The 14952-nt window shown below is 36.9% G+C and overlaps 1 long non-coding RNA gene across 1 annotated transcript in view; it reads left to right on the forward strand.

Moving 5' to 3' along the window:
• The window catches only part of LOC128627124 (uncharacterized), a 152764-nt gene that overhangs the window by 1797 nt on the left and 136015 nt on the right, over positions 1-14952 (forward strand). Inside the window, exon 2 of the long non-coding RNA XR_008391238.1 lies at positions 9023-9142. This is a non-coding gene — a long non-coding RNA (uncharacterized LOC128627124). The remainder of the gene's footprint in view (positions 1-9022; positions 9143-14952) is intronic.

The following is a 14952-nucleotide window of genomic DNA, read 5'->3' on the forward strand; positions in this document are numbered from 1 at the left end:
GGTTTTTTTTAGGTTCGGTTGTTGATAGTTGTGAGTTTGTTGTCATTTTACTGTTCATATTTTTGGTGATCTTTTTCTTAGATAGGCCCTTTTAACATTTCATATAATAAGGGCTCAGTGATAATGAACTCCTTTAACTGGACCTTATCTGGGAAGCACTTCATCTGCCCTTCCATTCCAAATGATAGCTTTGCTGGATAGAGTCATCTTGAATGTAGGTCCTTACCTTTCATGACTTTGAATACTTCTTTCCAGCCTTCCTTCCTTCAAGGTTTCTTTTGAGAGATCAGCTGATAGTCTTATGGGAACTCCTTGTAGATAACTGTCTTCTTTTCTCTTGCTGCTTTTAAGATTATCTTTCTCTTTAATCTTGGGAATGTAATGGTGATGTGCCTTGGTGTGTGCTACATTGGGTCCAACTTCCTTGGGACTCTCTGGGCTTCCTGGACTTCCTGGAAGTCTTATTTCCTTTGTCAAATTAGGGACGTTATCCTTCACTATTTTTCCAAATAAGTTTTCCATTTCTTGCTCTTCCTCTTCTCCTTCTGGCACCCCTGTGATTCAGATGTTTGAATGTTTAAAGTTGTCCCAACAGTTCCTGAGCTTCTCGTTTGTTTTTTTAATTCTTATTTCTTTATTCTGTTCTGATTGAATGTTTGTTTCTTCCTTCTAGTCCAAACTGTTGATTTGAATCTCGGTTTCCTTCCTGTCACTGTTTGTTCCCTGTGATTTTTTGTTATTTAACTTTTCATAGCCTTCACTTTTTGTCTATTTTGTGACCATATTCAGCCATTTCTGTGAGCATCCTGATTACAAGTGTTTTGAACTCTGCATCTGATAGGTTGGCTATCTCTCACTGTTTAGTTGTATTTTTTTTCTAGAGCTTTGATCTGTTCTTTCATTTGGCCTTTTTTTTTTTTTTTGTCTCGGCATGCCTGTTATTTTGTAAGGGTCAGAGCCTTAGGTATTTGCCAAGGTGGGGCAACCCACGTTACTGTGTTATGGCGTTCTATGTGGGGGAGAGTCTGAGGGGGAACAGTGCCTCTTGCTTGGTTCTAGGCAGCTTTCAGTCACTTCTTCTGCTACCCCCAAGCAAATGGCCCCTTCTGGTGCTTATTCCCAGGTGAATGGTTTTGTGTATGTTCTAGGACCCCAAGGGTTCTAGAGAGAGTTCTCTCTAAGAATTCTCCTATGAGGCCGGGAGTTTCTCCCACCAGCACAACGCCCACAGATGTTTTACAGCCAGAGGTTTTGAGGCTTTATTTTCCCATGCTGGAACCCTGGGTTTTGTGGTCTGTCTCACTCTCCAGTTGTTCGTCTCAGTTTATCTGCATGAAAATGTGGGACCACCTACTCCGCCAGCTGCTGCCTTGCCATGAGTCCTCACTGCCCTAGCTTCTTATCTCCACCCCTCATACCTATCTGGATAAATGTTTGTTCTTAACTTCTTGGTTATCTATACAGTTCAATTTTCTGGCAGTTCTAGTTGTTTTTTGTTTTTAAATTATTTGTCCTTCTTTTGGTTGTGCAAGGAGGCAAAGTATATCTACCTATGCCTCCATCTTGGCCAGAAGTTGAAGTTGTGGTATTAACCCCATTGTACAGATAAAGAAACTCAGGCACAAGAATTATCTTAGATTACAGAGAGCAAACACAGAGCCAGGATTTGAACCTTCACACCATGAGCTCTGCCCAGACTTTATCAGCTCCTAAGCTACAGCAGAACAAATGAGATGTCTTTTGTCAGATCAAGTAGAAAATTAAAAGGAAACTAGAGAGGGTGTGAGTAAATAACATCATAATAGTTCCAGTTCCTTGGTTTGCATGAATCCAAAAGTGAGAAATATTGTTTGTAAGATACTGAGGGGAGAAAGGAAAGGAGAGAGCAATGGCAACTTCTTGCAAAAGCCCGGAAGTGACCAGAAGGGAGAGGGGAGAGGGGAGGGAATTTCAGGGGAAAGAGGGAAGGGTTTACAGGAACAAGTATAAAGGACACATGAACAAAAACTAAGGGAGGTGGAAATAGGAGGGAGGTGGGAAGCATTGGGGGGGTGGGCTGGGATGGGAGTAAAAGACAGAAAACTGTACTTGAACACAATTAAGATGTTAAAAATGCTAAAAAAAAAAAAAAAAAAAAAAGGAAGCCCAAGGATCTGGACTTGTTTAACTGCATCAGCACCATCTTTCACTTGTATGTGCACCTGACCACACAGGCCTGGGTGCACGTCTGGCAGCTACCACAAGTCCCTCAGCACAGGCTATTTGAACACCTTATTTTGATTTTTCCCTCTTCAAATTTATCACCTGAGTTTCCTTTCAATTGTTTCCTACCCAGGAAAGCCAACCTCAGCTCCCTGAGTAGGACAGAGCTTCATAGCATAAGTTCACATATATTTCCAGCCTTGCCCCCAATAGCTGCCTTACTTTCAGGTCATTAGAGGCATTTAAGAAATTGATGATAGGAGCTCTAAGCACTAAAGATGAAGAAGTTGGGAAAAGGTCATTTGCCTTTTTTAAAAGAAGATTTTATTTATTTGTCTTTAGAAGGGAAGGGAAAGAGAGGGAGAGAAATATCAATATATGGTTGTCTCTCATGCGTCGCCCACTGGGAATTGGCCTGCAACCCAGGCATGTGCCCTGACTGGGAATTGAACCGTGATCCTTTGGTTTGCAGGCCTGTGCTCAATCCACTGAGCTACACCACCAGGGCTGCCTTTTTATTTTTAAGATTTTATTTATTTTTAGAAAGAGGAGAAGGGGAGGAAGGGAGAGAAACATAGATATAGGAGAGAAACATCGATCTGTTGCCTCCCCCTCATCACCAACCTGGGACCTGGCTTGTAACCCAGGCATGTGCCCTGACTGGGAATTGAACCGGTGACCTTTCACTTTTTGAGATGAAACCCCATCCACTGAGCCACACCAGTCAGGGTGGTCATTTGCCATTTAAAAAGTGCTTTAAAACTGCTGATGCTATTTCTTAACAATTTTCCTAAATCATCTTACAATAGCTCTGAACTGAATCTCTTTTAATTGTGTTAAAATGTATGATGAAATTTACTACTTTAGCCATTTTTTAATGTATAATTCAGTGGCATTAAGTATATTCAGAATGTCCTATAACCTTTACCACTAACCCTCTCCATAATTTTTCATCATCCCAAATAGAAATTCTGTGCCCATTAAACAACATCTTCCCATCCCCTCTTCCCCTAAGCTCGTAGCAACCATCATTATACTTTCTGTCTCTATGAGTTTGTCTACTCTTGGTACATCACATAAGTGGATTTACACAAACTGTGAAATTTTGTGTCTAACTTATTTCACTTAACATAATGTTCTCAAGATTCATCCACATTGTAGCAAGTATCAGAATTTTATTCCCTTTTAAGTTTGACTAAAAGCCCACTGCATGTATATACCACATCTTGTTTATCCATTTATCTGTTGATGAGTCATACTATCTTTTTTACTCTTAATAATGCTGTTATGAACACTGGTGTACAAGTATTGGAGTCCCTGCTTTTACTTCTATTGGCTGTATATTGAGGCATCACAGTTCAATAAAATTAATCCAGCCACAAATGCTTTGAAATCAACTTTTCTTCAGCACAGTATTCAATACAATAGGTGATACACCAGTTTTTAAAAAACAGTTTTGAATAATACCTTGTTGCAAAATTGCTGCAGTCTTTTTCAGCATCAAGGATCCTAAGTGTGTAAAAAAGCACACAAAGCATATAGAATGTATTAGAAGTCTAAGTAGACATAAAAGCAAGATACATGGAAAAAGAGAAGCTAGGATTCTGTGTTCTAAGTTAGTATTCAATGCTGAAAGTACTTCTTTAGTTGGATATCATAATATCTTTAGTGCTTGACCAAGTGAAGAAACCAGGCATAATTATAAATGTTACATTCAGTTACCTTTAGAAATGATAAATGATCAGATTCCAAGGTGGAAATTACATCAAGCTATTCAAAGAAACTTTGGAAATCAATAAGGAAAAGAAAAAATCAAAAGCACAATATAAAACTAGCAAAAAGCACAAATATACAATCCATTAAGAGTACACATAGCAGAGACAATAAAATACAGACATACCTTAGAGATACTGTAGGTTTCCATTCTATACCACTGAAAACAAGTATTGCAATAAAGGAAGTCATAATATTTTTGCTGGTGGAGGGTCTTGCCATCTATTTGTAAAGAATAAAAACATTTGTGAAGCACAATAAAACAACATGTATCTGCACTACAAAAACATTGATTAACCAATGAATATGACAAATTGACCCAAAGTTAAATATAATGTTTGATGAAGCAGTTTGCTTGGGAAATGCAAGCTCAGGGGCAGTTGTGGGGTTGGGGGTGGGGGAGGAAAAATGTATATATAGATGTATTGGGTTGGCCAAAATGTCTATTATGTTTTTTCCATAAAATAAAAGACGGTTTTCATTTTCACCAGTAGCTTTATTGATTTGGATATTTTGAGTATGTTAGCTGTCTCCCACTATTGGCTTCTAGTGGGTAGAGACTAGGCAGGGATGCTGCTAACCATCTTCCAATGCATAAGGCAGCCCACAGCAAAGAATTATTTGACCATAATGTCAATAGTACCAAGAAATTTTGCAAACCACTTTTGAACACATTTGATCAGTCACAGTACCTCCTCCATACTCTGTACAAATCTTTTTTTGCATTTCAGTTGTGTTCTTACCTTTTTGAAAGAATAAAGCATAATACACTAAAAACACCACATATTTTCTTCCATCTTCAATATTAAAATGGATGCACAAAAAAATCACCATTTAAGTTTTTTAATGCATGCTGATATGACAGCAGTCACAGTACAATCTAACAAAATTGTTTCAAATGAATTTAAAGACAGCTAAACACTACTAGAGCCATTGTAAAGAAAAAGCATAATGGACTTTTTGGCCAATCTAACATTTGTATAACTGTTCCTACCCTTTAGCCATCCTGAAGCAGTAAACTATTTTCATGTAAGGGCATTAACTGAAGTGCACTCATACTAGTGAAAATTTGGAAAGAACCTACCCACCCACAAGACCACTGACTAATTTATGATAACCCATGCACTGATTTACTATGCAGTCACTAAAATAATGTTTCAAAATGTCTTATGGAACCTGTAATTATTTCACAATGTATATGTATATCAAATTATTACAATATACACTTTAAAGATATACCATTTTACTTGTCATTTATATTTCAATAAAGCTAGACAAATGTTTAATGACTTGGGGCAGTGTTCACTATATTATGAGTAAAGGTTACATTATTTTACATAGGGAATGATTTAAGTTAACAAATCTGTAAACTAGACCGAAAATAATTACAACAAATTCTAAACTACACTAAGGGTGAGACAGGAAGGAGAAAGCTGCACAGCTCCAACATCCAGTCTACCTGCACCTGCCCATCACTGCTTCACCCCACCACTTGCCCTGAACTGCCACCATTGGACCTGCAGACAAGGCACCACCATTCACAGGCTTGCAGGAGCTATGCAGAGGGGTTGGGTCAAGGGTTCAACCCTAGAGGGAGGAGTTTGGGTGATAAGCCAACCTCTGCAAGATTCGAAGTACAGCTAAGTAGCCAGTGTGCATGGGAGGAAAAATCTTCCTCCTTCTGACTTTGAAATGGTTCTGGTGTCCTGGACCAGCTCTCTTCTCCTACAGAGGTAACCTAGTCCCAGGACGTTTCCTGTTGGGCTGGCAGCCCCACCTTCCTTCAGTCCACTAGGCAGAGGTGCTGGGAGCCAGCAGCACTGTACTGTGGTCCAGATGGCCACTGCTGCAGGCACAGGTGTCCAGGCAATGGATACTCTCCACCCATTCCCCAGGATAGAGCAGCTGTCCTGGAAGCCAAGGCCACAGGGACCTGGAGCCATGGTGCAGTGCAGATACTAGCAGAGGAATGGTGTCTCCACCTAGTGGGTGATTTTCCTAATAGGAGGATTCCAAGGCTCTAAAACTACAAATTAGATTACATTGCACTAGATCAAGTTAAGCATATTCAGGGAAGTTTAGGGATTAATCAGGAGCCTATTTGAGTTTTAGCACATGTCTTCACCTGAGTTAAATTTAGTCAAATTAGAATAATGTTTAAGTTATTTATCATGAGGTTGGTTAGTTATCTCTTAAATATTTAGAGTATATAATTTCAAGAGACACACCCCTGCCCCAAATGTCAATAAAACATCTTTGGAGACTTCATTGTTTAGAATAGTCTCAGGACTTCTGGTCAGGATAGAGGCACAAGTAGATACACCTTGCCTCCTCACACAACCAAAAGAAGGACAACAACAAATTTAAAAACAAAAAATAACCAGAAATGCCAGAAAATGGAATTGTATTGAATTTTGACAACAAAAGAGTTAAAGAAGAAACATTCATTCAGACTACTAGAAGGGGTAGAGAGGGGCAACCAGGGTGGAGAGGACATGTGGCAAGGCAGCAGCTGGTGGGCCAGGCAGTCCCACATTTGCATGTGGATAAACTGGGAGGAACAGCTGGGCAGTAAGACAGACCACGGAAACCAGGGTTCCAGCATGGGAAAAGAAAGCCTCAAAACCTCTGGGTATAAAAACCTGTGGAGGTCGTGGTGGAGGGATAAACTCCCATCCTTAAAGGAAAGTTCGCTGGAGATACCCACAGAGTCCTAGAATGTACACAAACCTATCTACCCAGGAATCAGCACCAGAAGGGCCCAATTTGCTTGTGGGTAGTGGGAGAAAGTAACTAAAAGCCAAGAGCAGAGCAGGCGTCTTTGTTCTCTCTCTGAACTCTCTGCCACATACAACTCCACAATGCAGTAATGTGGGTTGCCCTGCCCTGGAGCACACCTAAGACTCTGCTCCTTACAACATAACAGGTGCACCAGGACAAAGAAATATGACCCAAATGAAAGAACTGATGAAAACTACAGAAAAAGAACTAAGTGACAAAGAGATATCCAACCTATCAGATGCAGAGTTCAAAACACTTGTAATCAGGATGCTCACAGAAATGGCTGAATATGGTCACAAAATAGACAAAAAGTGAAGGCTATGAAAAGTTAAATAACAAAAAATCACAGGGAACAAACAGTGACAGGAAGGAAACCGAGATTCAAATCAACAGTTTGGACTAGAAGGAAGAAACAAACATTCAATCAGAACAGAATAAAGAAATAAGAATTAAAAAAACAAACGAGAAGCTCAGGAACTGTTGGGACAACTTTAAACATTCAAACATCTGAATCACAGGGGTGCCAGAAGGAGAAGAGGAAGAGCAAGAAATGGAAAACTTATTTGGAAAAATAGTGAAGGATAACGTCCCTAATTTGACAAAGGAAATAAGACTTCCAGGAAGTCCAGGAAGCCCAGAGAGTCCCAAGGAAGTTGGACCCAATGTAGCACACACCAAGGCACATCACCATTACATTCCCAAGATTAAAGAGAAAGATAATCTTAAAAGCAGCAAGAGAAAAGAAGACAGTTATCTACAAGGAGTTCCCATAAGACTATCAGCTGATCTCTCAAAAGAAACCTTGAAGGAAGGAAGGCTGGAAAGAAGTATTCAAAGTCATGAAAGGTAAGGACCTACATTCAAGATGACTCTATCCAGCAAAGCTATCATTTGGAATGGAAGGGCAGATGAAGTGCTTCCCAGATAAGGTCCAGTTAAAGGAGTTCATTATCACTGAGCCCTTATTATATGAAATGTTAAAAGGGCCTATCTAAGAAAAAGATCACCAAAAATATGAACAGTAAAATGACAACAAACTCACAACTATCAACAACCGAACCTAAAAAAAACCCAAAAGCAAACTAAGCAAACAATAGACCAGGAACAGAACCACAGAAATGAAGATCATATGGAGGGTTATCAGTGGGTATATGGAGTGGTGAGAATGGGGGAAAAATTACAGAGAGAATCATAAATGTTTATTTCATGTCTACAAAATAGACAGGAGGAATTTAAGTATAGTATACGAAATGAAGAAGCCAAAGAACTTAGATGTAGAATGCATGAACATGAACTAAGGAGGAAGGGCACGCTGGGGGACGGGTGGTGCAGGAGGGAGGGAATTAAATGGAGAAAAAGTTGGACCACTGTATTAATATAATCAATAAAATATGTTTTTATAAAACAAGATTAGTCTGAGGTTGGCCTGTTCTGTGGGGAAAAGTGAGGCTACTTCTTTCTTATGCTCACAACTTGAATGCCCTGTAATTCTGCCTGTGAAACATTCCTAATTCCTAAATGATACTTTAATTTAAAAAGCATGATGTGCACACTGTATAAAAAATAGTCTAAGAGTGATTTTAACCTTTTTAATTTCTTTGCACACATAAACAAATTGTTATTTTTGCCAACCTGACAAAATAAATATCATTTTTATTTATTTCAAAACATAAGTAATAGTAATTATATAGACTTTTTTCTATTCCCCCAACATTTAAAAATTAAATTTATTGGAGTGACATTGGTTAATAAGATCATATAGTTTTCAAATGTACATTTCTATGATACTATATTTATATATTGCACTGTCTGCTCACTTCCCAAAGTCAGTCCATCTTCTGTCACCATATATTATGTCCACCTTCACCTTCTACCCTCCCCCACTGCCCTCGGCAGCCACCACATTGCTGTCTGTATCCATGACTTTTAGTTTTATACTCCACATATGAATGAAATCATATGGTTCTTAGCTTTTTCTGAATGACATATTTTGCTTAGCATAATATTCTCAAGCTCCATCCATGTTGTCACAAATATCAATATTTTGTTTTTTCATATGGATGAGTAGTACTCCACTGTGTATATTTATCACATATTCTTTATCTTGTCCTCTATGGGAAGGCACTTTGGTTGTCTCCAATACTTGACCATGGAGAATAATGCTGCATTGACCATAGGGGTACATACATGTTTTTTAGTGTTTCAGGTAGATACCCAGGAGAGGGATTGCTAGGTCATATGGTGACCATACTCTTATTTTTTTTAGGAATCACCAGACTGTTTCCCATGGTGGCTGAACCAGTCTGCATTCCCACCTACAGTGAATGTAGACAACCTCTCCAACACTTATTATCACTTGTCTTGTTGATAACAGCCCTTCTAACAGGTATGAAGTAGTTACTCATAGTAGTTTTGATTTGCATCTCCCTAATAGCTAGTGAGGCTGGACATCTCTTCATATATCTGTTCACCATTTGTATGGCTTCTACAGAGAGGTATCTGTTCAGGTCTCTTGTCCATTTTCAATTGGATTGTTTGTTTGGTGTTGAGTTTTATGAGTTCTTTATATATTTTGGATATTAAACCTTTGTTGAAACTGTTGTTTGCAAATATGATCTCCCATTCTGTCAGTTGCCTCTTTGTTTTGTGGTCAGTTTCTTTTGCTGTGCAGAAACTTTTTTAATTTAATATAGTCCCATTCATTTATTTTACCCTTACTTCCCTTGCCTTTAGAGTCAAATTCATAAACTGTTCTCCATAACCAAGGTCCATAAGTTTGGTACCTAAGTTTTCTTCTATATAACTTATTGTTTCATATCTTAATTTAAGTCTTTGATTCATTTTAATTGATTTTTGTACATGGGGACAAACTATAACCTAGTTTCAATATTTTGCATGTGGCTTTCCAATTTTCTCAACACCTTTTATTGAAGAGGCTTTTTTTCTTCATTGTGTGTGTCTGGCTCCTTTGTTGAAAGTTATTTGCCCATATATATGTGGTTTTATATCTGGGCTCTCAGTTTTGTTCCATTGATCTGCATGACTGTTTTCTGCTAGTACCATACTGTTTTGATTATTGTAGCTCTGTATAAATTGAAGTGAGGTAGGGTGATATATCCAGATTTGTTCTTTTTTCTCAGAACTGCTGTAGCTGTTTGGGTTTTTGATGGTTCCATATAAATCTGACGATATTTTGTTCTATTTCTTTATTTTTAATTTTCCTTTTTAAAAACAATTTTATTGTTTTTGTCTCCATTACCATTTATCCCCCTTATATCCACCTACCCTCTGCAATCTCCACACCATTGTCCATGTCTGTGAGTCCTCTTTCCTTTTTACTTGATCATTCCACCCCCTAATCAGAGCTGTCAGCCTGTCTCTATCTGTGCGTCTGTCTCTATTTTGCTCACATATTCAGTTTGTTCATTAGTTCTACATATGAGTGAAAGCCTATCGTATTTGTTTTTCTCTATCTTATACCACTTAGCATAGTGTTCTCCAGGTCCATTAATGGTGTCACAAAGAGTAAAACTTTCTTCTTTTTTACAGATGAGTAGTATTTCATTGTGTAAATGTAACACAGCTTTTTTCATTCATTCATTTACTGATGCACACTTGGGCTGCTTCCATATCTTGGTGATTGTGAATAATGCTGCAGTGAACATAGGGGAGCTTATGTTCTTTCAAATTAGTGTTTCAAGTTTTCTCAGCTACATACCCAGAAGTAGAATCTCTGGGTCATAATGCAGTTTCTTTTTTAATTTTTGAGATATGTCTATACTGGTTTCTACAGTGGCCACACATATCTGCATTCCCACCAACAGTGAGAAAGGGTTTCCCTTTCTCCACACCCTGGCTAGCACTTGTTTGTATCAATGGTAGCCATTCATAACAGTGTAAAGTATTATCACATTGTGGTTTTAATTTGTAGTTCTCTGATGATTAATGATGTTGAGAACCTTTTTGTATCTCTATTGGCCATCTGTATATCTTTGGAGAATTATCTATTCAGGTCCTTTGCCATTTTTTATTAGATTGTTTTGAGTTTTTTGGTGGTGAGGTTTATAAGTTCTTTATGAATTTTGGATATTAACTCCTTATCAGATGTATCAGTGAATATGTTTGCCCATTCTGTGGATTGTCTTTTTAGTTTGTGAATAGTTTCTTTTACTGTGTGAAAATTCTTTAGTTTGATGTACTCCCAGTTGTTTATTTTTTTCTTTTGTCTCCCTTGCCTGAGGATATATATCAGAAAAAAAAATTCTACAAGCAATGTCTGAGACTTTTTACTATGTTTTCTTCCTCTTTTTATTTTCAGGGATGATATTTAACTTTAATCCATTTTGAATTATTCTCGTGTGGTTTGTAAGAAGTGATCTAGTTTAATTTTTCTGCATGCGTCTGTTCAATTTTCTCAACACTATTTATTGAATAAACTTTAGCCCATTGTATTTCCTTGCTGCCTCTTTCAAATATTGACTATAAAAATGTGGGTTTATTTCTGGGCTCTCTATTCTATTCCACTGATCTATGTGCCTGTTTTTATGCCATGCTATTTTGACTGTAGCTTTATCTTAAGTAGCATGATTCTTCCAACTTTGTTCTTCCTTCTCAAGATCACTATTGCCATTCAGGGCCTTTCGTGGTTCAATATACATTTTGAAATATTAGTTCTAGTTCTATGAAATATGTCATTGTTATCTCATAGGAATTGTATTGAATCAAATAGATTGCTTTGGGCAGTATGGACATTTTAATGATGTTGATTCTTGGGGTCCATGAACACAGTACATGCTTCCACTTATTTGTATCTTATTTGTATCTTCCTCAATTTTTATCTTCAATATCTCATAATTTTCTAAGTACAGGTCTTTTACATCCTTGGTTAGATTTATTCCTAGGTATTTTATTCTTTTTAAAGCAATTGTCAGTGGAATTTTTAAAATATTTCCCTTTCAGATAGTTCATTATTGGTATATAAAAATGCAACTGAAACCTGGGTGGTGTGGCTCAGTGAATTGAGCACTGGCTTGTGAACCAAAGGGTTGCTGGTTCAGTTCCTAGTCAGGGCATGTGCCTAGGTTGCAAGCTATGTCCCCAGTAGGGAGTGCTCAAGAGGCAACCACACATGGATGTTTCTCTCCCTCTCTTTCTCCCTTCTTTCCCCTCTCTCTAAAAATAAATAAATAAATAACTTTAAAAATAAAAATATAACTGATATCTGGATATTAATTTTATATCCCATTAGGTTACAGAATTCATTTATTATTTCTAGTAGTTTCTTGGTGGAGTCTTTAGGGTTCTCTATGTACAATATCATATCATCTGCACATAAAGACAGTTTTACATCTTTGTTTCCAACTTGGATAACTTTTATTTCTTCTTGTCTGATTTCTACGGCTAGGATTTCCAGTACTATGTTGCATAAGTGGGCATCCCTACTTGTTGCCAATCTTAAGAGGAACACTTGTCATTTTTGCCTGTTGAGTATGATGTTGGCAATGGATTTGTCATATATGTCCTATATAGTTTTGAGATATGTTCCCTCTGTTCCCACTTTGCCAAGATTTTGTATCATAAATGGATGCTGCATTTTATCAAATGCTTTTTTCTGCATGTGTTAATATGATCATGTGATATTTATCTTTCATTTTATTTAAGTGGTGTGTCACATTTATTGATCCATGGATGTTGTACCAACCTTGCCTTTGTAGAATAAATCCCACTTGATAATGGTGTATTATCTTTTTTATGTACTGCTGTATTTGATTTACTAATATTTTGTTGAGGATTTCAGCATCTATGTTAATCAGGGATATTGGCCTATAGTTTTTTTTGTCATGCCTTTATCTGATTTTGCAATTAGGATAATGCTGACATTGTATAATGAGCTTGGGATTCTTCCCTCCTCTTGAATATTTTTACAAAGTTTGAGAAGGAGAGGTGTTAGTTCTTAGAATGTTTGGTAAAATTCACACTTGAAACCATCCAGTTCAAGGCTTTTGTTTGTTTGGAGGTTTGTTTGTTTGTTTTATTACTGATTCAATTTCACTAGGTATAACCTGTCTGTTCAGATTCTCTGATTTTCCCTGATTTTGTTTTGGAAGATTGTATGTTTCTAGGAATTCATCCATGATGTCCAGATTGTCCAATTTGTTGACATATAGATATTCATAATATTTTAATTTCCTTTATTTCTTTTTTTGTATTTAAACATTCTTTGTATCCTTTGTATCTTTGTATTTAAGTCCTTTGTATTTCTTTGCTGTTAGTTGTTATTTGTTTTCTTTTATTCCTTATTTTATTTATTTGGGTCCTGTCTCTTGATTCTTTTTTTCTTGATGAGTTTAGTTAAACGTTTGTTGATCTTATTTATCTTTTTAAAGAGCCAGCTCTTAGATACATTGTTTTTTTTTTGTATTGCTTATTTTAGACTCTTTAATTTATTTCTGTTCTGACCTTAATTATTTCCTTCCTTCTGCTCACTTTGGGCTTTGTTTGTTGTTATTTTTCAAGTTCCTTTAAGTATAAAGGTAGATTGTTCCTTTGAGCTTTTTCTTATTTCTTGAGATTGGCCTACAATGGTATGAATTTTCCTCCTTGAGCTGTTTTTCCTTTGTCCCACAGATTTTGGGTTGTTGTGTTCTCATTTTCATTAGTTTCAAGGGATCTTTTGATTTGTTCCTTGATATCACTTTTGACCTGTTCATTGCGTAATAACATGTTATTTAGTTACCATGTCTTTGTGTAGTTTTTAATTTTCTCCTTGTGATTGATGCTTACTTTCATGGCATTTTCATTAGAGAAGATGTTTGATATGATTTCCATCTTTTTAAATTTATTGGTACTTGTTTTGTATCCTAACTTGTGTCTATCCTAGAAAATATCCCATGTGTACTTGCAAAGAAAGTATATTCTGCTGCTTGGGTCGAAATGCTCTGTAGATATCAATTAAATCCATTTGATATAGTATGTCATTTAAGGTTACTGTCTCCTTATTGATTTTCTGCCTGGTGGATCTATCTATTGAATCAGTGGGGTGTTAAAATCCCTTAGTATGACTATAATTCTGTTGATCTCTCCTTTTATGTCCCTCAATATTTTCTTTATGTATTTAGGTGCTCCTATGTTGTGTACATAAATGTTTGGTACAGTTATATCCTCTCATTGGATTGTTCCCTTTATCATTATGTAGTGTCTTTATTTGTTGCTAGCTATAGCCTTAGTTTAAGTTCTATTTTGTCAGATATAAATATTGCTACCCTAGCTTTCTTTTTTTCCATTTGCATGAAATTTTTTTTCTGCCCTTTACATTTTGTCTATGTGTATCTTTTGTTCTGAGGTGGGTCTCCTGGAGAAAACATATATGAGGTCTGTCTGATGGCTATCCAGCCATGTAACATGAAAAATAAAGACATTTATTGGAGAAGATATGTGAAATATTGTACATAGAACAGTGAAACCTCATTCCCCTTTAATGTAGGCTCCTTGGGACCTCACACAGTTCTCTCAATTGTCATCAGCTGCTACATTGTATTTTCCTGACTCTCATCAATGATCTGAAATCTCTTCCCTTTCAAAGGTAATTTTAGTTTTGGGAAAAGCCAGAAGTCACAGGGTGCCAAATCTGGAATGTTAAGTGGGCTGAGTAACCTGATTGATTTGATGTTCCACCATAAAAATCTGCATGAAACATGATGCATGAGTGGGCATATTTTCATGATGAAACTGCCAGCCACCAGTTGCCCATAGTTTCAGACTTCTGAATCATCCAAAAAGTATCCATGGAGAACTCTTCCAAAATTTGATGCAGATTCATTGCTCCATGCACTCAGTCTTTTGAATGTAAAGATCACACAGTACACATGCTCATTCAACAGCATCTACTACCCCCACTGACTAGTACAGTGAAGTCATCATTGTTCATGCACGCACATTGCAATCCACTCTCCTTGGCTGCCAAGTTACATTGATGTTGTGTTAATGGTTCTCTAGATATTAACGATGGCTGGGAATTTTCTGGACAGACCTCATATATGGACCTTGTTTCTTATACATTCAGCTATCCTTTGTGTTTAGATTGGAGTGTTTAAGCCATTAACATTTAAAGTGGTTATTGATAGATACATAATTATTGCCATTTAATTTTTAACTATTTTGATGTTTTCCCTTCTTTTTTAAAAAATATTTTATTTA

This window comes from Artibeus jamaicensis, unplaced genomic scaffold, assembly GCF_021234435.1.
Source record: "Artibeus jamaicensis isolate MK-2021 breed Jamaican fruit bat unplaced genomic scaffold, CSHL_Jam_final contig_320, whole genome shotgun sequence".
Classification (NCBI taxonomy): domain Eukaryota; kingdom Metazoa; phylum Chordata; class Mammalia; order Chiroptera; family Phyllostomidae; genus Artibeus; species Artibeus jamaicensis.